Source organism: Sabethes cyaneus, chromosome 3 (genome assembly GCF_943734655.1).
Source record: "Sabethes cyaneus chromosome 3, idSabCyanKW18_F2, whole genome shotgun sequence".
NCBI lineage: Eukaryota > Metazoa > Arthropoda > Insecta > Diptera > Culicidae > Sabethes > Sabethes cyaneus.
Window position 1 is genome coordinate 52542423 of NC_071355.1, and position 24676 is coordinate 52567098.

General features: G+C 41.5%; 2 non-coding genes across 2 annotated transcripts; both read left to right on the top strand.

Moving 5' to 3' along the window:
* The first annotated feature begins 8308 nt into the window (after positions 1 to 8308).
* Trnas-aga (transfer RNA serine (anticodon AGA)) lies at positions 8309 to 8390 on the top strand. Its single transcript has one exon. It is a non-coding gene; the product is annotated as a tRNA-Ser (tRNA).
* A 10213-nt stretch (positions 8391 to 18603) lies between these two features.
* Positions 18604 to 18675, top strand: Trnap-ugg (transfer RNA proline (anticodon UGG)). The gene has a single exon. It is a non-coding gene; the product is annotated as a tRNA-Pro (tRNA).
* Positions 18676 to 24676: the final 6001 nt, after the last annotated feature.

The window sequence follows — 24676 nt, forward strand, 5'->3', positions numbered from 1 at the left end:
GCCCTGGTTATACTTTTTTTCTTTCTATTGGTTTTGTTTTCTTTGATAGCGTTCGCTTTAGCACACGGTGGTTGTCACTTTAGAGCCGAGCCATTTCTCATATCCCACCCCGTACCGACGTATACTGCGCTGCCATTGCCTGTTGTCTGCCCATCGTCATTAGCTACGTTTCGATACACAACAGTCACTGCCACACGGACACGAGCGACGACGACGACGGTGCTGACGCGGGCGGCGGCGGCTGTAGGTCGGTCGAGTCTGCTGTGGAAGCGGCACCCTGTCGCGCAGTTCGGTTGTTGTTTGCACGAATAAAGGAGGAAATGGGATTCAGTCCAACTTTTGTTCGCTCAATCCATTCCTTTGCAGTGCACGAAATTCGGTTCAAGGCAGTTCGGCTGAATTTTCGTCTTCTACTAGCCAGCAACAGTATTCGCAGCAGAGAAAAAGCCTACAAACATCGATACCGGAACAACTGCGACCTTCCACCGTAGGTGCGTCTGGATGTCAGAGACTGTAATGGTTTCATGATCGAAATCGTTTCTCTCATTCAAACCGTACAAACCAAGCGGAGAGCGCAAATTTTAAAGCTGCACCATAATCTATCAGATAGGGCTTGTATGAAGCAAGTCTGGGTTAGGTAGGTAGGTATATGAATTTTAAAAGCAGATCTTACGACCGCGACTCTTTACTTCATCATATGTGTGTGCTGATCTGAAAGGCTCATTAGTTGTCTTTGAACTTCATGAACAAAAGATCGAAATATGAAACTATTAAACTCCTTTACAACGTCTGTTATGCATTTATTGTAGAGCATTTCCAGGTAAAATCCGGCAATAAAATGAAAAATCTTGCATGACCCTCTCCAATTTGAATGAAGCTTTCAACCTGTTTTCAGTGAAGGAAACCATTCTTTTTTCGCAGGTCAATTGACCATCACGAGCACGACTCTTGACTGGGTTTTATAAAGGGCGTCTGGGCAATTCCGCGCCAAATCGTCATAAAATCCCGATTTAATCCACCTAGCGGTGAAAGGAACCTTTGTTAGACCAACACAGTTATCACTCGAGATAGAAATAGACGCGTCTTGGAAGCATAATTTAACTACCTGTTAACCCTCAATTGATCAACCGGGTACACCCTTTTCCTATTTTATGCTCCGATTTTGGTATGTTCCTTTTGAAATAATATCAAAAGGCTCTAGATCCTCGTTCTTTAGACGAATTCAGCAGCAAACTCAATCGTTTATACCCTTCGGTTATTTTGTATTTTGTACAACACTTGTAGATTTTTGAACGCCCTTTTAAAGTTACAGATCGACGTGTACTCTTCAATAAACTTGTTATGTACAACAAAATGACATTAATACTCATTAAATTAATATTTTAAATTGTTCGAAAAACTGGATCACTGAAACAGAAACGAAGCAAGCGGCGTGTGAGGTGTACCGCAATTGGTCGGTGTTAAGTCAGACCGAACCAAGTGACAAAAATTTGATTTCGGGAAAAACGAGGTCAAAGGTTGCTACTTTGTGTCGTTTAAAGCTATCATCTTTCGAAATTATTTTATATATCTCTGGCTGTTTGCAACATTTATGTAATCCGATTAGAGTAAAATGTAGCTTGAGAAATTCTTAATTGTTTGCTGTCACTAACTTAAAGCTTGCTTCATTTAGAATTGGAACAAACTTTTGCTCATATTGTAGCGCTCTTGGTGGACGGATTTGGAAGCTCTTGGCGCCCACGTGTCGGAAATTTTGTTAGTTTCACCTATGCATTTTTGACATTCCGAAAAAGGACTCTATTTTGTAAACAAACAACATGGAAGCCGAAAGAAGGGAAAATATTGTGCGCAGTTATTTAGAAATTCTATTGTGGTCTGCATTTAGGTCTGCTAAACAGCTCATTTCAATTGGCCAGAAAATTCGGTGCTGCCCAATGTACCGTGAGGAGAACTCGACTCCGGGAAGGAATCAAGTCGTATCGAGCTAGCAAACAGTCAAACCGAACTGTAAAACAGAATGGTGTGGCTGAAATCCGTGTTCGAAAGCTATACGACCGGGTGCTAACCAAGTTCGACGGGTGTCTTCTGATGGACGATGAAACCTACGTCAATGTTGACTTCAGGCAAATGCCAGGTCAAAATTTTACTTGGCAAATTTAAATTTGTTTTTGCCGACAAATTTGCAAGAAAATTGATGATTTGGCAGGGCATTTGCAGCTGTGGCAGAAAAACGAAAGTTTTCGTTACAAATGAGTCAATGGAATTTTTTCGGCTTTGCAGTCGTAAATAAGCAGAAAAAACGGTGTTTTTCTCTTCTACCAACGTTTCGAATAATTTGTATTCTTTATCAAGGCTCTAAAATAATCAAAATAATCAAAGCATTTTTCCAATTTGTTCTTACAAAATCAATATAAACTTTTTTACCGAGAATGGACCATTTCTTTGTCAAGTGGTTCATCATTGCACGGTCACTCCGTAGAAACATTAGCTTTGCATGAATCGGTTGCGAGCGTTACCAGTTAGTGAAACGTTAAGATTTTTTTTGTTGAAATGCGTTTAGGTCGCCATAATAATCGTAAGACGGTCCGTTACCGATCCTGCGCCGAACGAATTATGGTCCTCCAGTACCGTCGGTCCTAGGCTGCCGTTCTCCAATCCCCACGAACACCAGCTGAACGTGCATTGTCTTCGACAGTACACACCCACCGTGTTCAGGGTCTGCCTCGGAGTCTACGGCCTCTTCTTGGTTCTCTGAAAATAGTTTGGCTACTCTTTCGTCGGGCATTCTGGCCACGTGTCCAGCCCACTGCAGCCAGCCACATTGCACTACCTTCGCTATATCAGCATATTTGAATACTTGGTACACCTCGTGATTCATGCGTCTGCACCACACTCCATTTTACATTTTGTCACCAAGTATAGATCGCAGAATTTTACGCTCAAAAACCTCAAGCACCTGCCGATCAGCTTCCTTTAGCGTCCATGATTCGTGTCCGTAAAAGGCCACCGGGAGGACTAGTGGTCTGTAGATCGCCAGTTTTGTGCGAATTTGCAAACTACGACGACTACGGGACTTCAGCTGGCTACGTAATCCATAGAAAGCCCGATTCGCGGCTGCAACTCGTCGTTTCACTTCGCGGCTTACATCGTTGTCACATGTCACTAGTATACCAAGGTATATAAATTCCTCCACTACTTCATATCGTTCCCCATCTAACTCCACCTCGGCACCAACACCACTTGGGCTCCCACGTTCCCTACCAGCAACCATGTACTTCGTTTTGGCGGTGTTAATTGTAAGTCCCAATCTCGCCGCTTCCTTTTTAAAAGGCCTGAAGGCTTCTTCCACTGCTCTACGGTTGATTGCGATGATATCGACGTCATCCGCAAAACCAAGAAGCATGTGAGATTTCGTGATGATAGTTCCATTCCTTTCTACGTTTGCCCTTCGTAATGCACCTTCCAAGGCAATGTTGAATAGCAGGTTAGAGAGTGCATCCCCTTGCTTCAGTCCATCCAACGCCACGAAAGCAGCTGAGGTCTCACCCGCTATTCTAGCATTATCTGCCACAGCTCATTTCGTTTAACTGAATCGTACGCCGCTTTAAAGTCCACAAACAGATGGTGTGTCTGCAAGTTGTACACCCGGAACTTGTCTAGCAACTGACGTAGGGTAAATATCTGATCCATCGTGAAGCGACCCTCACGAAAACCAGCTTGGTACTCACCGACGAAGGACTTCGCTAACGGTCTCAGTCTGCAGAACAGAATACGGGAAAGCACCTTGTAGGCAGAATTAAGCAATGTAATTCCTCGAGAGTTTTTACACTCCAGTCGATGTCTCTTTTTGAAAATTGGGTAAATGAGGCCATCCGACCACTCCTCCTGCATTTGTTGTTCCTCCCAGATCCTGACAATGATCCGGTGGATTGCTTCGTACAGCCGCTCACTCCCCGCTTTTAGAAGTTTAGCCGGGATACCGTCCTTCCCAGCAGCTTTACCGTTTTTCAGCTCTCTGATTGCCTTTTTAACCTCCTCCTGTGTTGGTGGCTCCACAGCTTGACCATCGCTTACAATTCCTATCCTGTCCTTGCTGAGCTCCGCGTCTATCTCTCCATTCAACAGTGTCTGGATGTGCTCCTTCCACCTGGCTGCTACCGCCGTTTTGTCGGTAAGCAGGTTGCTAGCACTATCGTTGCACATCACAGACGCGGCGAAATTCCTGCATCTCACCGTTTTATAGAAACTCCGTGTGTCGTTGCTGGCGTATCGGTCCTCTGCGCCGGCGAGTACGTGCTCGTGCTCCTCGTACTCGCGTTTCTTTAAACGATGGATTCTTTTTTCCGCAACTTTAGTCTCTCTGTACCTCTCTCTGTTTTGACGCGTTGCCGCAGTGAGCATGCGACTCCTGGCCTGGTTCTTTTCGTCTGTCACTCTCTGGCATTCGGCATCAAACCGCAGCTGTTTCGATGGCACCATGAATGTTCCTCCACAGCCCATATATATCTTCTCCTTCTACCTGCTGTTCTGCGATTCGTTGGTCGAGTTTCCTGGCGTACTCCACTGCTACGCCGTCTGCCGTTAACCGCTGGATGTTGAAACGCAGCGTCCTCTCAGTGCGAGGTTTCGCCTTGTTCGACAGCCTTGCGCGAATCTTACTCACTAGGAGTGGTCAGAGTCGATATTTGGTCCCCGAAAAGACCGTACATCGATAACATCCGAAAAGTGTCGACCGTCTATCAAGACCTAATCGATCTGAGAGCTAGAGTTTCCATTAGGATGCCTCTAGGTGTGTTTCCGAATATTCAAACGTGGAAAGTAGGTGTTACAGATGGCCATTCCTCTGGCCGCGGCAAAATTTATGAGTCTCAGACCGTTATCATTGGTCGACAGATGAAGGCTATGTGTTCCAATGACTGAACGGAAGAATTCCTCCCTCCCGATTTTCACGTCGTGTTTTGGACACTCTCCATAGGTCCTCTCAAGCCTGTCGTAAAACTCGTCCTTAGCATCATCGGATTTATCATATGTCGGTGCGTATAAGTTGATTAGGCTGTAGTTGAAGAATTTGCCCTTAATCCTCAACACGCATATACGTTTTTTTGAAACGATGGTTCTACAATTGATAGAGGGATGGTAGGGGAAAGTAATGAAAATTTTTTTGGGAATGGAGGGGAAAGAGTAGAAACGAAGGGGTCCACTCTTTCCCCTCCATTCCCAAAAAAAAAATCATTACTTTTCTCTACCGTCCCTCCATCAATTGTAGAACCATCGTTTCAAAAAAAAATTAATATTAATGCCTGACCGCATTTCAAGGTCAAAAACTAAACACACGAGTTTGGTCAATTTCATAGGAACCGAGCCTTTCTCCGAAATCCCGCGCTGAGAATTGCAGCTAACACGAACAACGTCACACGCAGTATCTTGCAAGTCGTAAGGGCCTGCATAGTGTCGTTGTCCTGAAAGTAAGAACAAGTTAGATTAAAACTTCTCGGTCGATGGTTTCTACAGTAGACGGAGGAAGAGGCATAATTTGTGTCTAAAAATAACCCAACCAGATACGTCGCTACATTAAAAAGGGGTGTTGCGCAGTCTCCTTTTGTCCAGCGCCTCTATGGTTCAGAGGTACACGGATACCAGCGTGCTACACGCCCTGGCGGGTGTTGTGGGTTCGAATCCGGTTAAATCTCTGATTATAGCTTCCCAAGTTAACAATTTGGGTTTTATTGCACTTTTATGATGGCATTTAAGACCAAAATTGGTCTTTGAAGACCAGCATAAGTACAATAAAACCCACATTGTTGCTTGGGTTGGTTCGACCCATGCACCTTCCAGCATTGGACAAAAGCCTAGGAGTCACCACGACAACTTCTTAAGCGTAGCTACCTATTTGCCCCCCTTCCTTTCCACTCTTTCCCCTCCATTCCCAAAAAAATTTTCAATACTTTCCCCTACCGTCTCTCCAAATTGTAGAACCATCGTTTCAAAAAAATATTGATGTTAATGCCAAGACCGCATTTCAAAGTCATTTCGGACATTCCAGGTACCAAGTTTCCAATCATTATCCCTTAATGGTTTCCTTGTCCCTTGCCGTGTCCTATACCGATTGTTCCGTCCTGAATTTCTTCTTCGTTATTCACGGTAAATGAGTTTTTTGGTAAACTACCTCACCGGGGTCGCGATACCTACAATCCCGCTGATGGGTTTGCCATCTTGGGTATTGCTTGCGGGATGCAGCATTTTATATTCAGCCGCCCGTTCCGAGACAGGCGCTGTGTGAGCCGCCCCTCACCTGGAGAACAGGCGCTCTAGTTCGCACCTCCTAAGCTTAGCTGCCACAGTAAGTACATGAAGCATTTCCGGGTAAGGCCATCGACCGTCATCATTTTACAGATCTGCGTGGAGGCGCCTGGTGGGAGCTTGATAGAGCCAGAGCTATTTTTGACGCTCCTCCCAGGTAGCTCCATTTCATACCCTTTACGCTATTATACGCTATTGTCTAATTTTTCCGCGATATTGTCTAATTTTTCCGAGATTTCAAATATTTCTCAAGGTGGCAAATGGTGGCAGATCAAACAACTCGCACATAAAAGTACAACAAAAACCTGTAAAAGCAAATATCAGTTGTCTGTATCTGATTGTATCCTCGAAAGTATATTGATTATTGACACAAATAGATTTCTATAAACAAATCATTATATTTCGACAACCATAAGAGATTGATAGTTGCTATATTCGAAAAAGTTACTTATTTTAGAACGTTCTACAACTTTTATAAAGACATCGTATTTTTGGTACGTACTTAAAACCTTTTTTTTTTTTGGATTACCCTAATGCGTGGAAACATGACCACCCTAATAATGCAAAAAGATATAACATAATTCATTAATAAACTTGGCAAACTTCGAGCAAAAAAAAAAAAAAATCCGGTTATATTAATTTTCCAATTATCATCCCAAAATTCACGTAGCGGCTGATAAATCGGAACAATACTGTAATCAAAACGGGTGTTGCCAAAAACGGGAAGTCCCATTCATGTTGACTTTTTAGAGAGTCTTGTAGAACATATACCCTGAAAGTTTGAAGAATGTTCGAAAATATTTTATGCTGCAGGAAATGTGTTCCATCAAATAATTTTGCTGTCATATTTTCAACTATGGTGGGACTGACTCAAAATTCAATCCTCACCAGCAGCGGTAGTGATTCTACAATAAACACTATCGCATGAGTGTCAATGTCACCCTGCTCTTTCGGTTTAGAAAGCAGTAGATATTGTCAATAAAATCTCATCCGTAGAAATTAGGTTCATCCAATGGCCTGAACTGCGTTTATTAAAGCACCCGGCGGTGGCTTTTTATTTATTCTGCTCGCTTTTCCACACACCAAAAGCTGGTTTGAGTGCACCGCCGAGAGCATCAGCCCCGTGCCTCCTCCCATCGAATGCGAGGAGCGAGCAGCGTGGTGGTATGTATGGTAGATTATGTCGTCACGCCACCACCCGTCATGTCCCACTTCATCGTTCGGCACGAGCACCAACCAACCAAACAGCCAGCCAGCCAGCCTGCCAGCAGCGCATATGCCGCCTCGTGTATGATGAAACTTTACCAGTCGATGCTTTTTTTCCTATGCTAGCATACGACAGACGTGTTGATATTCTGACTGTCGACAATTTATTCAAAGTTTCTTCGTAGAATGCTTTTGTTGTTAGATTTTACAGGTCTTCCTTTTACTTTTAATTATATTCATTCAAAATATGTAACGAAGACACCGACTTATGCAAACTTGTCGGAAAGTTTTTCGCTTGGGTTGAGCTTCAGCATTGACTCGAAAAGTTTACTCTTGATATTTCGGATGGCACAGAACGGACGCAAATCAGAAGACTTGTGGTTGTTCTCCAATTCTCCACGCAAAACCAAAAAGCACCCTTCGATTTAGTCGAACAACCGAATGCCTACCCGTGCAAACATAAATCATAATAGCCAGCAGAGATACCTACATACTGTGTATCTGCTGCTGCTGCTGCTACACAGTCGCTTGCCTTGCTGCTACATAGCCCGCACATTGAATCGAACATTAGAAACGGGAAGTGGAAGTGGGAAGCGAAAAGCATAATTTCATTGAAAAATCGAAATATTCACTGCTACCTATACCAAGCTACATCCGCTTGGCATGCTCTACACTCCGGTTTGCACGTCGTTTGTGCACCAATACCAGTGTACGGGATGATGCTAAAATTACTCAGAGTTTGTTTTAATCATGCGAGCAGCTTAAATCACCAGTAGCACACATTTCTCTCCACTGACACGAAGCAGTCGTGGCCGAGCGGTTAAGGCGTCTGACTAGAAATCAGATTCCCTCTGGGAGCGTAGGTTCGAATCCTACCGACTGCGACAGACTTTTTGCTTCTTTTTTATTTGTTCGACAAATATGTTCTGTGGTTTTTTATAAATCTATGTAAAGTTCATAAAAATATAAACTCAATTTATCACTAATAAAACCAAACTAAATCTCCGGAGTTTTATACAGTTCATATAATATGCATACCTAGTCAGTGAAAACTTTCATTTCCGCTTGCTCAGTGCTCGGGCCAGGCCCAAATACCCATCAATCGCTTCGGTAGATGATGCGTATGTGTACATTCAATTAAAATCCAATAAAGCACCATCCAATCTACGCGAGCAGCTCGAGCAGCCAGTTAGTGTAGCAAACACACGGTCGGTCGGTCGGTCCGTCGGTCGGCGACGATGGCATGTATTTTACGCGCAAAAAATACCATTTTACGGCTGGTCCCCCCATCTGTTGTCACCTGCACCGCTCCGCACCGCTCCGGACCTGGTCGCTGGATGGTCCATCCGTTCGTCAAGCGCCCAAACGAACGAAGTAGCAGCAACAGCAACTGGCTCTGCTGTGCTATGATGGCAGGCTGACGAGCTACACGAACTACCTACATACAGACTAAGGCCAGGCCAGAGCAACCCGACGATACAAACGACAGTCGGTCAGCGAGCGAGCGTAGCGAGGAAGGCGATCGGCCAGAGAAAAGCTCTGCTTCGATAGACGGGCACCGCCGCAGCCAGCGCAGCGGCCGCCTCGCAGCGCAGATCGAGCCGAAGTACGTACAGTGCATGCGGCGGCGGCGGCGGCGGCGCTTGGTTTCGGATTACATAAAGCTCTGGCAGCAGCGATAGATAGGTACTGCGAATGTGTACGGCTGGTCGGTGCAGCCTTTATAGGAAACTTCAATTTGCAGATGCAAACTGCTGGCAAGTGCAGAGCTCTAAAATGGTGTCATGTCGGAGACACTAGAGCAGTGCACAAAAGTCAAACGAATCCAAGGAAAAGCCATCGTCTAATTGCATTGCAAATGAACAGTCATTTCACATTTTCATATCTAATATCGCAGTCATTTCGGACTCGCACCTTGAAATCTCCGTTTGGTCATATTGTGCAGCGGCATGTATGCCAAACAAATATGTAGACCTAATGAAGTTTTCACAGCCGAGCAGCAGAGGAGCAGCCTGACCTGGCCTGCCGATGTGTTCGGTAGACCCCTCTCGGTGAATGGATGGTAGGATGGATGGATGGATGGATGGAAAACGACACGAGCAAACTGACGGCCTTTACCGCCGCTTCAATGTCGGGGCTGATGGAGTGAAGTAAGATTTTACGATGGGCAAAATCGTTTGAATAGTGCAAACCGTTCATCACAGTTCGCTGCAAGCAAGTTTTATTAACGTGAAATTTGCTACGAAATAGTCGTTTTGATGGGATCTAGGAAGAGACCTTATGCAGCCTAGACAGGTCACACGCTCACGGGCAAATTGTTGAACCGTCCTTTTGTGCATGGTTGGAGAATGGGTCAATAGAGCGCAGCCGTCAAATTGTGCAGGGTTTCATTAGTCGATGTAACTTAATTAAAAAAAATAAACGCACTTAACGTTTAAGTGAACCGTTATATTATATCATCAACTCGTTTTGAGCTTTTCATCCAAGAAGAAAATTTAATGTAGGCAAAATTATGGCTTCCGCACTGTTAGGTTACCTTCCTTCGGTGCCACTAAAAGGAAACCCATAAAACAATGAGTGTATGAAATATGTGTCATTTTTTATGAAACTGACTGATTTTGACGTCGGAATGCGAGTGGCACTAATTACTCGGCCACTGCCCAACCAATTCATTGAAAATAGTGAAAATAATGTGTTCTTGGAAAGTCGCTATTGGTGAATGCATAAACGTTAAGCATTGTCATAATTGAAGAATCAACCAATCACACTTTTCCTTGCTAGCAACGCTCACAGCCGGCAACGACAACCGTGTACAATTGCGATTTCATTGATTTACAAAAAAAAGCAAACAAAGTCTACCCATCCCAATAGGTCAGGCTTTGCGTTTTTAATATGAACCTTAACCAATTTGATGTCCTGAAAGTAAAATGTGTTCATAGTGAGCAACCATCCTTAGGTTCTGCAGTTCACATTTTCTGATTTTTTTTGGTGAGGAATGAAACAGTTTCAGATTTTTTGCGTTACGCGTTTCAGCCTACTTTATTTCATTCAGCCATCTTCGGACGCAAGAAAAGACGTCTTAATCCTACGAGTGTTTCATACTAATGTATGTATACCAATTTACCATCCTTTTCAAACTTTCAGACAATAAAGTATAACCCACTAGTAAACGTTTGGCATATGTATTTCATTCAACTTCAATATCGTAACTGTATGCTCGCACCTTACGCTTAACTCCACTTAGAAGGTTCTGTACAACATACGGCTGCAGTTTTTTCTGTACGGAAGCGCACTTTTTCTTCATGTCTTCCTCAGATTTGACCTCCTTGGGAAGCTTCCGTAGTGCCGGTTTCATAATGGCCCAGTATTTTTCGATGGGCCTTAGTTCCGGTGGACAAAAATGGACATCCAGACAGGGATGGTTCGATCACTTTAACTCAATTTTGATTCATTTGACAGTACCGTCTCAGCCGAGCAAAATTTGAAATATTTGTAGAACTAGTTATTATCTACAATTTTGCTGAATGAAACGTTGTTGTATCTTTTGTAGTTACGGTGCTACAATGCTAGTACCTGTTTAGTAACTAAATGAACGTTCATTTAGTTTACTAAAGAGGTACTAGCATTGTAGTGCCGTAACTACAAAAGTTACAGCAACACTTTATTTAGCAAAATTGTAGATAATAACGAAATTGTAGATAATAACGAGTTGGATAAAGTATTTTTAGTTTTGGTAAATCAGATCTTCTTCATGTATCTTTGTCTTTTTTGACAGCTTGAGAAAAAAATTCCAAAATTTTAGTTGTCACCCATTATTACACACTTACAACGGTCCTAGTGACCAAAATTTTTAAATGAAAAAAATCATTTAAAAAGAAAACTTGCTTAACTAAAGGCGGTAAACATAATTTACTTTGGGGATGTTTGTCACTATGTTGCTTTTAAGCAACATTGCGCATTTAAGGGTTAAAGTAATACAGAGCAACCCAGCTAGCACCAACTCGTATATCAATGAACGAAAATTATCGTAAATATCTCCTAAGAAATTCGAAATCGTAACTAAAGCTGGATAAAGTAGGACCAAGTTGATTTTCTTTCGTATATAATGATGATAACTGACATACATACGATTTTCAGCATAAAATCGTATAGTAGTACGGAACGACTCGCGCTCAATCGGATATTATCGTATATAAATACTTATATAGTCGTAACGCTCAAAATTATTCGTAACCATGTATATCGCCTCCAAAATAGTACGGATGCGCATCAAATACGATTTATTAGCATGTATATCTGTACGTAATGCTGATTTTTATCTCTTTTTGTACATACGAAAATGCTAGCTGGGAACGTGATGCCTCGCCAGTTACCGCATTCAGTTAGGTCTCCTTTTTTAGGGACTATGACCTGCATCTAGTTCACTGGAAATATTACTGAAAAGCTGATGCATCATCAGGGATGACAAGCATGGGTGAGCTTTGAGCATTGGCGTCATACGCTTGACATTTGAAACTCGTAAAAGTTGTTGAAAATGTGTAATCCATCGCTTAAGTTGTTCTGTATAGTTGGTCAGTCAGTAGCTGACCAGCTCTGTCCTTAAGTAGTATCTTCGTATTCATCCTGGCACCAATAAACCGACGAGAAATATAGTACAACAAACGGATATCACCATTGGCGGCGGCAGGTTCTCCTTGTTTGGCTAGAGAGTTATTCCAGGCTCTCTTGTCCCGCTTACAAGCTCGTCCTCTCCAATTCGGTGTATCGTTGACGGGTATAGCTGTCTTTTTTGCCCGGTTTTCGCCTCTCTTTGCTCGTCGATCTTCCTCCAAGTTTCATCCGAATGCTCACTTCGCCCGCTGCGCGCTTTACCGAGGGTTTCGTCATTGTAATAGTAGTAGCAGTAGCAGTAGCAGTAGCAGTAGCAGTAGCAGTAGCAGTAGCAGTAGCAGTAGCAGTAGCAGTAGCAGTAGCAGTAGCAGTAGCAGTAGCAGTAGCAGTAGCAGTAGCAGTAGCAGTAGCAGTAGCAGTAGCAGTAGCAGTAGCAGTAGCAGTAGCAGTAGCAGTAGCAGTAGCAGTAGCAGTAGCAGTAGCAGTAGCAGTAGCAGTAGCAGTAGCAGTAGCAGTAGCAGTAGCAGTAGCAGTAGCAGTAGCAGTAGCAGTAGCAGTAGCAGTAGCAGTAGCAGTAGCAGTAGCAGTAGCAGTAGCAGTAGCAGTAGCAGTAGCAGTAGCAGTAGCAGTAGCAGTAGCAGTAGCAGTAGCAGTAGCAGTAGCAGTAGCAGTAGCAGTAGCAGTAGCAGTAGCAGTAGCAGTAGCAGTAGCAGTAGCAGTAGCAGTAGCAGTAGCAGTAGCAGTAGCAGTAGCAGTAGCAGTAGCAGTAGCAGTAGCAGTAGCAGTAGCAGTAGCAGTAGCAGTAGCAGTAGCAGTAGCAGTAGCAGTAGCAGTAGCAGTAGCAGTAGCAGTAGCAGTAGCAGTAGCAGTAGCAGTAGCAGTAGCAGTAGCAGTAGCAGTAGCAGTAGCAGTAGCAGTAGCAGTAGCAGTAGCAGTAGCAGTAGCAGTAGCAGTAGCAGTAGCAGTAGCAGTAGCAGTAGCAGTAGCAGTAGCGCTGCCCCCGCAGAAATCACCTCCGGATTTTGTCTGGCATTGCATTGGGAGGAGTTGTTTTCTACTTTACTGTGAGGAAAAATTGAAAATTTGTATATTAAACTAGCCATAGTTACATAACTGCCAAAATCAATCAACTAAGGCCAACCAAAATCAAAATGTCATCCGACATTCACCATTTGTGTACAGCACAGATTAATTTGTGGTAATACGAAGTTTGTCGGGTCAGCTATTATATGATATTAATGAATATGGTTTTAGTGATGGCGTTTTGGTCATCGGGTTACTAGTAAACTAGTTTATTTGCTGTCTAGGCCAACGTTTCAAGGACTTTATTTCCTCGTCATCAGGGCAACTACGAAAATACAGTTTACATTTACATTGAGTTACAAAGTCAATTTTTTTTTTTTTTTACACACAAAACTTACAAACATATTAAACTAATTCTTGTCAAGTTTGTTGGGGTGGGTTTTTTCTGCTATTGGTCGAACTACACTATAAAAACAGTACAATTTATTACAAACTACTGGGTTGGTCTAATTTTGAAAATTCAAATTTGAATACCGGCGAGCAAAAACTTACACAGTCATTCCTGTACACAACACAGTACGGTTATGACTTTCAGGGAGCGTCAAAATGGAGAGTACTGTTTCAACCTGATTTGAGAGTGTGTATCATTGTGTGAGAGACCGTAACATACCAGAATAAGCTATGCTCAGGTTGTTTGTGTCTGTTCTGTAGTTGATTGCGGTTCTGTCACAAGACAGGTTGAAACAGTACTCTCCATTTTGACGCTCCCTGAAAGTCATAACCGTACTGTGTTGTGTACAGGAATGACTGTGTAAGTTTTTGCTCGCCGGTATTCAAATTTGAATTTTCAAAATTAGACCAACCCAGTAGTTTGTAATAAATTGTACTGTTTTTATAGTGTAGTTCGACCAATAGCAGAAAAAACCCACCCCAACAAACTTGACAAGAATTAGTTTAATATGTTTGTAAGTTTTGTGTGTAAAAAAAAAAAAAAAAATTGACTTTGTAACTCAATGTAAATGTAAACTGTATTTTCGTAGTTGCCCTGATGACGAGGAAATAAAGTCCTTGAAACGTTGGCCTAGACAGCAAATAAACTAGTTTACTAGTAACCCGATGACCAAAACGCCATCACTAAAACCAAAATTAGTATCGTTGGTCAAACAAATCTCTCTTAATGAATATGATTAAGATGAAAAGAAGTATATATGAGCAAAAATAAAACGATCTCACCAGCAGTCTTTCGAATGGAAAAGAGTTGCATTATTTTAGTTTACATAAGTGCTTCCATTATTAACTTATTTTTTTCTTCTGGTATCCATGAGCATTATTTAGACTTGTTTCGACCAGAGTTTTCACTGTAGTGTAGGAGGTGCTTCCCAGTTGGTCTCGAGGTAAGATGCTGGCCTAATAAGTCAGTCATCGTATGTTCAAACCTCGGCTGGGAGAGGTTGTTAGAGTCAATAGGATCGTAGCAACTGGCCCTGCAATTGTCCTGTACTCCAACAGCTGGCTGCGAAGTCTGTCGTATAAAAACAGAAGGTCAAACTTCGATAACGGAATGTAGCACCCTAGGCTTTGCTTTGCTTTGTAGGAGGTGCTTCGTGAGCTAAACCAAAACAAATAAATAAAAAAACTCCTATTAAGCTTCCCAAGTAGCACTTGTAACTAATTATAAAAATAAAAAAATACAAAAAGGTTGCACAGCAGTTACATTTAGGATACTTGTAACGAGTTAGGTTACACAAAATTAAAAATGGTTACTTTTTAGTTGATTTGAAATTGAAACCATTTTTTCGAGCTGTTAACAACTTGGTCGTCGCAAAACAGTCACCTTTCAGTTACGAGTTACCAAATAGTTATCAAGTGACACAAATGAAACCATTTTCCAAACTGTCATCAACTTGCTGGTCGCAAAACAGTTAATTTTCCGTTACGAGCAGTTACGAAGTCAAAAAAAGTCAGCTAGTAACATTTTCGCAACAACTTGTTCACTGTTCCTTGTAAACACAACGGATTAAGCAAAAACTAGATCTCAAGAATTTTACTACTGGTAAAGATAAACAATTAGTACACGGGTTGCAAAATGCTCTTGTAAATGCGTTTATTTACTTAATTGATGGTACTTGGAATCTTCTCCGCACAGACATTGGTATTAAGTAAACAAATTTTGATTATTCTCAAACGTCAAAACGATCAAGTTACATCGAAACGAAACCGGCAATGAAAATAGGTTACAGTGTAACTTAGAAATGACGACATAAGAAATAAGCGACCACAACAGATTTAATATTGGTTACCGTAACCGATAGCGTAACCAGGTCGAAGGCTAAGGTTACGTGTAACTAGAATATAACTGAAATGTAACCTTCTATGATTAACACTGCTGGTAAACTGTATTATTCAAACTGAAACGATTCTTTGATATTAACTTAACACTTTCTTTTCACAACAATCACTAAAAACACCTTTTCCCAATATCTATGAACAATGTCTGCTTCATATCATTTCAAGCAATATGCCGAAAACGATACAAAACTTCAAGGACGATGGTTTAGTAGAAAACCAAAGGCAAAATGGCTATGAATTTTACTAAGTGATAGCGAAAACAATTTGTTTTTCAATGATTTCTAGGTGAATGCTTCACTAATTCATTATAGCTAAGAATAAATTTAAAAAATCAGAAAATTAAAATTTTTATATTTGTACATATTTGTTTTACAAAAAATCAATTTTTCAAAGAATTAAGTAACGAAAAGCTAGATTAAATCAGAGCGCGTGAATTTTTCAAAGCTAGAATCATGCATTTCACCATAAATTTGAAACTGCATTAAAATTTGTGTGGAAATAACAAGCGAAATTTATATACTCTTCTATATTCAACAGTTAAATTTACTGCTTGACGTTGACAGCAATGGATTGAAATAATAAACCTGCTGCATTGTTTTCGCTATGCAATAAAAGTTTCAAGATAACTAATTTGCTACCAATTGAAAGTCAATTTACAGTTTATGTGTAACTTCAATAGTAACCATTTTGTAACTATACATGTTACATATTGGTTATTGAGTAACTGTTAATGTAACCATATTTAGTTACATAAGTTGCGCTATTTCGGTTGCACAACTGTTATATTTTAGGTTACTGTAACCGAAGTTTTACATTTAAATTTGTCGCATATCAGCCGCTGCGACTCAATTGTGACAACGTGTGCTACTTGGGTTACTTACCAACAAGGCCGTGTGGCTCAGCCATCACTCAAACACGCTGGTTTTGAGATCACGCAGCCGAGAACCGCCCAGTATCGCACCTCCAAGGTTGGCTACTCAATGGAGCATTACCGGGCAATGCCACGTGGAGGCACTAGGTAGGAGATTGGGATGACTGGAGCTATGTTGGACGCTTCCCCATTTCATACTCAATACTCATCATCGTTACGCAAATCGAGAAAAAAGAGTATAATTTCACCGAGAAACATCAACAAAACATACTATGTATAAAAATAGTTACGGTGACTAAAAGTAAAGGGTTAGGTTATAGAGCAAGTCTAAAATTCCTGTAACATTCTGTAGTCCTTGATTCGTCCGACTATAAGATAGATTTTCAAGTCATCAACGATAAAACCTTCCATCTCTAATGGATAGCAGCGCTGCGTTGCAGGTTTGGTTACAGAATAGCAGTGGCCCCAGATTACTACCCGGCGGTACGTCACAAATATCTGTAAAGACGGCAAAAGTAACTCGTACCGATCATGTGAACTTTCAATAGAACTAAAATAAGAGAAGAAATAAAATTTTATCTCACCGAATTAATTCCGTAATATCCCGCACAGTACTGCAGCGTCGGTCTCTACGGGACTCGGTAACTTGTTCGATACTTGCTTGCAGAGGTTCTTACCGTTTAGCCTTCTTGATAGAACCGTCCTAGTGACGGTGGTAATAAGTTTTGTAATTATTATTGATATTAGATGTAAAACCTATCCTTGTGGTACACTCCGAACTCTTAATGATTAGCCAGAGTAGCGAAAAGCTCCTTTGAAATCAGCTTTCTGCTGCAGCGATCCCAGTTCCAAATCAAGCTATGGGCTGGGCCCGTCCATCGGGAGTATGTACCACATGTTAATTGTTTCAACCAGAATCCAAATGGTTCTATTTATCCCATCTTTGGTGAAGCTATTTGTTTTGTATTCATTTTGCCTCAGTTTTTCTTTCCAATTCACGTTTAGTCACAGAGTTATTCTGTAAAAATAAAACTCGTTTACACCCACGAAGCATGAGTCCAAACTGTAAAACGAACGATTGTAAAAATCATCAGAAACACATCAACTCAAACCATCTTTCGGTGCTTATTACAGTGCTTGTAAATTGCCATGGAAGGACATGTTTGCCATGGATGGACATGTAAATTGCCATGGAAAGAAATTCATACTAAGGTCCTAAGGAAAAAAAGTTTCACCCTGACGTCTCCGATGTATGAAGAAGTAACTGAGAGGAATATGTTTTTAATTAGGTATAAACAGATATTTCCAAATGCTAACAAACCAAGTGAAAATTACTAGCAAAATTTGTTCTTATGCTGGAACGTAGTTTTATGGAAGTACCCGAATTGATTGCTAAACTTTTTGTTCGACTTAGTAGCTTCCCGGAAAGCAATATAATAAAAACAATATAATCCCATCCGAATAACTCAAAATTCTTCCCGAACGTGGGCGAGATTTGATTCTGTTTAATCCAGAAGCCCGGCATCAAGTGAATGAGTATTTTCACTTCCCTAACCATGCCGTCCGTTAAACAGCTGGTTTAACTTCATCCACCCACCTAATCAATTACGCAACCAAACACTGAACGATTGTTCGTTCCTCGACAATTTCTCGCGAAACTAATTAAAAAGATCGACGCAATACACACGGAGCAAATAAATCCGATTTACGGCCGGTGTTGTTTGCTGAAACGAAGGGGGCTTTTACGCATCCATCGTTCATCGGTGTTCTCTCTTTCTCGCAGTCTAATCTACTACTAGCATCTAGCACTATCACCCATCTCCTTGTGCACGACCGGTGTGCCACGGTTTGATACGGCCTTTGGGCGGCCGCCCAGTGTCGTCAGTTCCAGCAGAGACCGTACTACAGACGACACAACACATCGGAATTGCGTCACTCAGCTTTCCGAGCGCTCCCAGTTTCCTTCGAATTCCCGAGGCGTCATCGTGAGAGTGGTGCCGGTAAACATTTCTATTTACGGACGACGCGATATTCATCAACTGGAACAGGCTGTGAAGGTTTCGATTGATGGCTGTACAATATGGGGGGAACGGTGGGGGGATGCTGTAAATAAATCCAGCTGTATGACGTCTATGAGGAATAGCAGGAAAAAGAAACCGTGAATTCGATGAGAAGATGACAGTGAATTTACTATCAATTGCCCGTTTCTGGGGGGTGGATGGGGCGTACCCCAACAGACAAGCGGCTCAATGGTCTAGGGGTATGATTCTCGCTTTGGGTGCGAGAGGTCCCGGGTTCAAATCCCGGTTGAGCCCGGTTCACTTTGTTTTTTATGATTGAGTACTTCATTTTTATGGCACGGGCAGTTTTTAAAATCTGTCGAAACTAGAATAAGAAAGGACAACCAAAAAACGCGTAAATATTAAAATCACTGTAAGCTGTAGTAGAATTAAGTGGAATTTTCTGCTAACTGTCTTGCTAATATTGAAACTATTTTTCGACATAAACTTGTCCAGTAGCAAACATCATATTTCTATCTACATAACAAGAAGGTGAAACAAACAGTACAGAGAAAACGTCTGCGAAACTTAATCTCCAATGCATTTGCAACCGGTGCCGAAGGACAAATAGGACCATGTCCTGCGAAAGAGAGACACACTTTCGCAAGAACCGCCCACCTTCGAATCTTACGGACGAGGAAGAGGACCGCGTCAAGAAAGTGCACCCGCAAATTCATTTCCTTTTTGCTGAATATAGGGGATAACTTCGGGACTGGCATGGCGTACTGGCTTTTGCAGAAGCTATAAAATATTGATTCAAGTGGCACCCAATCAAGCAAATGGATTTGTCGAGCCGCCCGAGGAGCTCGTGGTGGGTTTCGTTCCGCTGGCGCTGTTCTGTGTGGGCCGGTTGTCGAAAGTTTTCGGGACAAGTAATAATCGTTACTGGCGTAAATTGCAGGACGACACCCTTTTCGCAATGGCAATCTCTGGTTCGGTATTATGATCGGTAAAAGTTGATTATGCATATCAAAAGGGTTTGCATGAATAATTTTAATTTATGAAATGGAACATTATGACTGTTAATATTTCAAACCGGAACATGGGGAGTACTTTGGTCAGTGAAAATGGTTCATTTTTAACCGAAAGTATATAGGTTGTATGTTCTATATGACAGGCAGAGTTTTGATTGAGGTATATCCATGTTTACCGTAAAAGAAATTTCTTTTTGAATTTTTTTAATAAGTTCATGAATATTTTGATACACTACTATTGAATTATCAGTTAAATCTCTATAAAATTTCGTGGATAACTCCTGGGAATTGAAGTATTTCATTTTGTACTAAGATAGGTTAAGTCGGTTGATCGGTTCAAAATAAAATATAGGGGGAAGTCGTCTATGCTCGGACACCTAAGGTATTTTAGATAAAACTAAAAAAATACCGGGTTTATTACACCTATTTTCACTTTAATGTGGTAACATTAAAGTAACATCTGGTAACAAAATTTGCGCTGCAAGGTTAATTTTGAAAGTAGACTGTATTTTGTATACACATTAACTCAAATCGAAAGCTGTCCTCTATGCTCGGACTTGAAAAAATGATCTATTAAAACCTGCATCAATAGAAGAAAAAGATCCCAGAACAATTTAAAACTCCGGCACGAATCTTGTGAGTCCAGTCCTTGCAAGTTTGCTTTACAAAAGTTGAATAAAGTTCTATTCACATAATTTTTTGGTTGAGTGTGCTGGTAATGCGGAATGCACGTGAAAATGTACGCGGCAACTCCATTTACAAGGCACGTTGATAGGTTGACATCAATCTAATATTTTGCTGCTAATTTGCTAATAATTTTTTTTTTTTTTCTGATTTTGTCTACCTTTTGCATTGCTTAACAAATTTTATTTCACATAAGAATTAATGATACATATAACAATTCTAGACGAAGTAAGCAAATTTCGCTAATTATTTTGCTGTCCGGTCATAAAGGACAAGTTGGTGTCCGGCCATAGGGGACACGGCACAGTTTTAAAAAATTAAGTTTTTTCATCAAAATCTTGTATTTTTATGCCAAATTTAAACTGTTTCAGAAAACAACTTAATCAAGCCAACGTTCAGAAATATGACATCTTTTATTTATAAAAAAAATATTTTCAACTGCACTTTTATGAAATTTACTCGATTCTCTTTGTTTTATTGGTGGAGCCGTTCGACAGTTCTCATTTGTTTACCTTTTGAAACAAAGATGTCATAATTGGGGCACCATAAAATCTTGCAGTTTATTACTGTTACATGCTTTCCGAATATTTTTATAAAGCTTTGTTTTTGAGAAACCCTAGTGTCCGGCCATAGAGGCTGTCCGGTCACAGGCGACTATCATCTATGTTACGATTTTCTACCTCATTTGTTACAAAAAAAAGCTGACAATGAAAAATGGAAACAGAAATAATAATAAGATCCAAACCAATACTCTATGCTATGTGTGTGTGTGTGTGTGTGTGTGTGTGTGTGTGTGTGTGTGTGTGTGTGTGTGTGTGTGTGTGTGTGTGTGTGTGTGTGTGTGTGTGTGTGTGTGTGTATAACCCACTAAAACCTCACGGACTTCCGCCCCCTCCCTCGGAACTACTTCAAGTATTACTTAGGGAAGTGGCTAAGTGGCTGTGTCTTCGCATTACTCCGTGAAACTGTCGAGACGTGTACCGATACAAGGATTTGTTTATTTATTTTATTCACATCCCATCACATCACATAAATTTTTATAAGGCATTAGTTCTTGGCAATCTTTACATACAAATTCGAGTAGGCTCTCCAAACTCGAATAGTTTTTCAACCCGAGTGACCGTCCGGATACATGCTATCACTGGCTCGTGGTACCCAAACTTGGTGGAATTTCCGGGGTGGAATTCCGAGTGCAATAAAGGCATAGTTAGCAGAGATCTCTCGAACGCTCGAAATTTCACTTTAGAAAGCAATGTCGTTGTTCAAAATTTTTGCCACAAGCGTTGCTTGCTGAAAGTTGCGGCGCTATTCTAGTGTGTCCTAACCAAGCAGAAGACAACGTTTACGATAAGGGGGGTGATTCCCTGGTTTTCTCCAAAGCAAATCTTTAAGGGCAATACGGATAAATCCTCTTGGGATGCGTTCAATTCTTAGAATCCATACTGGTATGGTTGCCAAATCACACAATTCTTGAAGAACAATATGAACAGCAAGGGGCCCATATTGCTTCCTTGGGGTACACCAGACTTATTTGTAAATACAAATGAAACAGTAGATACCAACTTGACTAGCAAGGCTTTATCGCGTAAATATAAATCAAGCGAAGCCAATAGTTGCAACGAAGCTCCCAAACGAGGCAGTTTCCGTAGAAGGAAGCGATGATCGATCCGGTCAAATGCATCTTTTATGTCAGTGTAAACTACGTCAACTAGTGCGTTTTCTTCAAGCTGCATGATGCAAAAGTAGGTAAAAATGGGTAAAAACTGAATGTCAGACAGCGCGAAAACTGATCTCGACGCTTAGGAGTAAAAAGTACCAGATATTGTGAAAAATTAGAACAGCTATTCAGAGTCAAAAGTCTTAGAAAGGACGTTTTAGCCCAAGGTTTTGCTTTGATACGCGCAAGATCTCCGAAACTCGTAAGGGGGCTACACACCGAAAACTAGCATGAGAGGGAATCTAATCACAAACGAGCGCGACGCGATCGACAGGTGAAAGCAGTTCTTCGATGAACACCATTAGTTCGCCATTAGTTCCAGTAAGAGCCGGAGCAGAAGTTACCTAGCCCATGGAAGATAAGAAATATTCCAGCACCTGATCTCTAAGTAGTCAATCGTGACATCGAACTGAAGTCCAACAAAGCCGCTGGTAAGAACCGCCTACCGGCATAGCTTTATACACGTGAACGAGCAACAGCTCTAAACTGTGCTATTTCCAAAATTTGGAGGAGGAGAAGCTACCTCAGAAATGGACGGAGGGGGTTATCCGCTCGACTGCTGCAACTATTGTGGCATAACGCTTGTAATCGCCGCCTACAAGGTACTTTCCTAGAACCTGTTACGCCGTCTGTCACCGAAAGCGCAGAGTTTCGTAGAGAATTATCAGGCGAATTTAATGGGGCTCGCGCAACAAGAGACTAGATTTTTACCATCCGATAGATCTTTCAGAAACGCATCACATCCTTATTGATTTCAAAGCAGCATATGATACAGTCGATCGAGACCAGCTTTGGCAGGTAGCGCACGAAACGGTTTACCGGATAAATTGACGCGACTAATCAGAGCTACATTGGATCGATGGATGTATTTCGTGTGCAACTCGGGGACATTCTCAAGTCCCTTCGAGATGCTGCGAGGGTTGAGATAAGGTGACGGCTTATCCTGCATGCTGTTAAACATCGCTTAAAAAGGGGTGATCCGACGAACGGGCATCGAAACGGGAGGCACAAACAATCACCAAGGGTAACCAACTCCTAGGCTTTGCAGATGATTTCACTATCATAGCCAGGAACTTTGCGACGACGGAGACAATCTACGCCAGACTAAAAGCGGTGTCTTGGAGGATTGTGTTAAAAAATAAATGTGTCAAAGACCAAATACATGAAAGGAAGAAGCTGAAAGGAAACAAACGCTTTCCACTCACAGACGGTTACTGTTGATTGGGTTGAAGTAGAACTGGTGGTAGATGTGTTTGTGTATTTGGGATCGCTGATGATACCGCCGTTCGAAGCTGATAATGTACAAAACCGTACCGGCAGTTCTTTATAGACTTGAAGCCGAAGTTGAAGTTGAACTGGAAGGTGCTGCGGACGATATTTGGCAGAACTGTGGACGTGGACGTGGGGTTGGCTAGACTGGTCCACGCCAAGGGTGCTAGCTCTTGAGGGCGACAAAAAATGCATGCAGTTTAGTAAAGCATTAGCAATAACATGTTCATTAAAAAACTAGACTGATTTTAGCGATTTTTCATGCCACGATATCAGTTGATTTGCATGCTACAGCCATAGTGAAAACAGTCAAAAAAAACTACGCTCGATACTTTGTTCGTACTGCCAGCTTCATCCCGTAGCGAAGAAGTTGGACATAGTGAATCATTTCGTATCAGCTGAATAGAGCCAATCTGGCATTCACAACATCCACTCCCGCGAGAAAGGCGAAAGCGTTGAACGGAAACCTGGTTTCGCGCCTTGAGCCAGGAGGTCGGAGCAATTGGCTAAACGGTGAAAAAGTACTTGGCCAAAATGGACATTGTAATGCTAAAGCATTAGTTGAGGCTGGCTATACGAACTTTTCTCCAGCGAAGCACGATATCGTGTTCATAATCAGCGTCGAAAACTACTTGACGCTGGACGAGAAGAGAATGTTCAAACAGCTATTCTTTCGCACGGGGTTTACGGTAAACGAGGAGATACGAATATACAGTACGCAGTACCTACCGGAAGTTGCCGCCCTTATCAAGAAGTATCATGCAAATGATTTGGTCCTTTGACCGAACTTGGTTTTGGCTCATTATACCAAGAGAGCACTAGAGAACATGGAACGGCCATGGAACATGGATCACCAACTCTCTGAACATCCCCCAACTGCAACTTATTGAAAATTTTTGGGCGAATCTCAAACGGAGCATTTACTCCAATAATTTTGCGGCCAAAACGGAGAAAGAGCTGATCGCCAAGGCCACGAAAGAGTTGAATAATATACCGATGTTTATCTTTTGATCGGCCTTAGCGGCCACCTGGCAGGATGTCGAAGCATTTTTATAGAAGGTCCAATAAACTTAGAATTTAAGGAAAATTTGATTCATTGAATTATCATTTGTTTTTTTTTTCATTGCCATCCGAAATTAGTCCATTTTTCCAAAAGATTCGTTAAATGCAGCGCAGTATTGGAAAAGAAGCGAATATGAAAAAATGATAAACCTGGTGTGAACACTGGTTAAGAAAACGAGGGGGCGTCAAATTGGTATTCCGCCACAATGTCACGCTACGGCTCTGCGAAGAAGGCAAAACGAGAAAGAAAATGACGATAAACTGGGTAGGAGAGGAGAAAAAACAGCAAAAAGGGAAAAAACGGGATAGACAAGGAGCATGAAAATTGACAAAAAAAAAACAGTAAAAGAGGAAAATGGAGAAAAAAAATAAAACGGAAGACAAACGGGAGAAACCTAAAAATAGAAAATGACTAAAATGGAGCTAAAGCAAAACATAATAAGAGGATGAATGGTTCAGGTGAAAACAAAAAAAAAAGAAAAAGAATTAACGGAGTAGAAAACAAAAACAAAATGAGATTAGAAAATTGGAAAGACGGCTCTGAAAATGA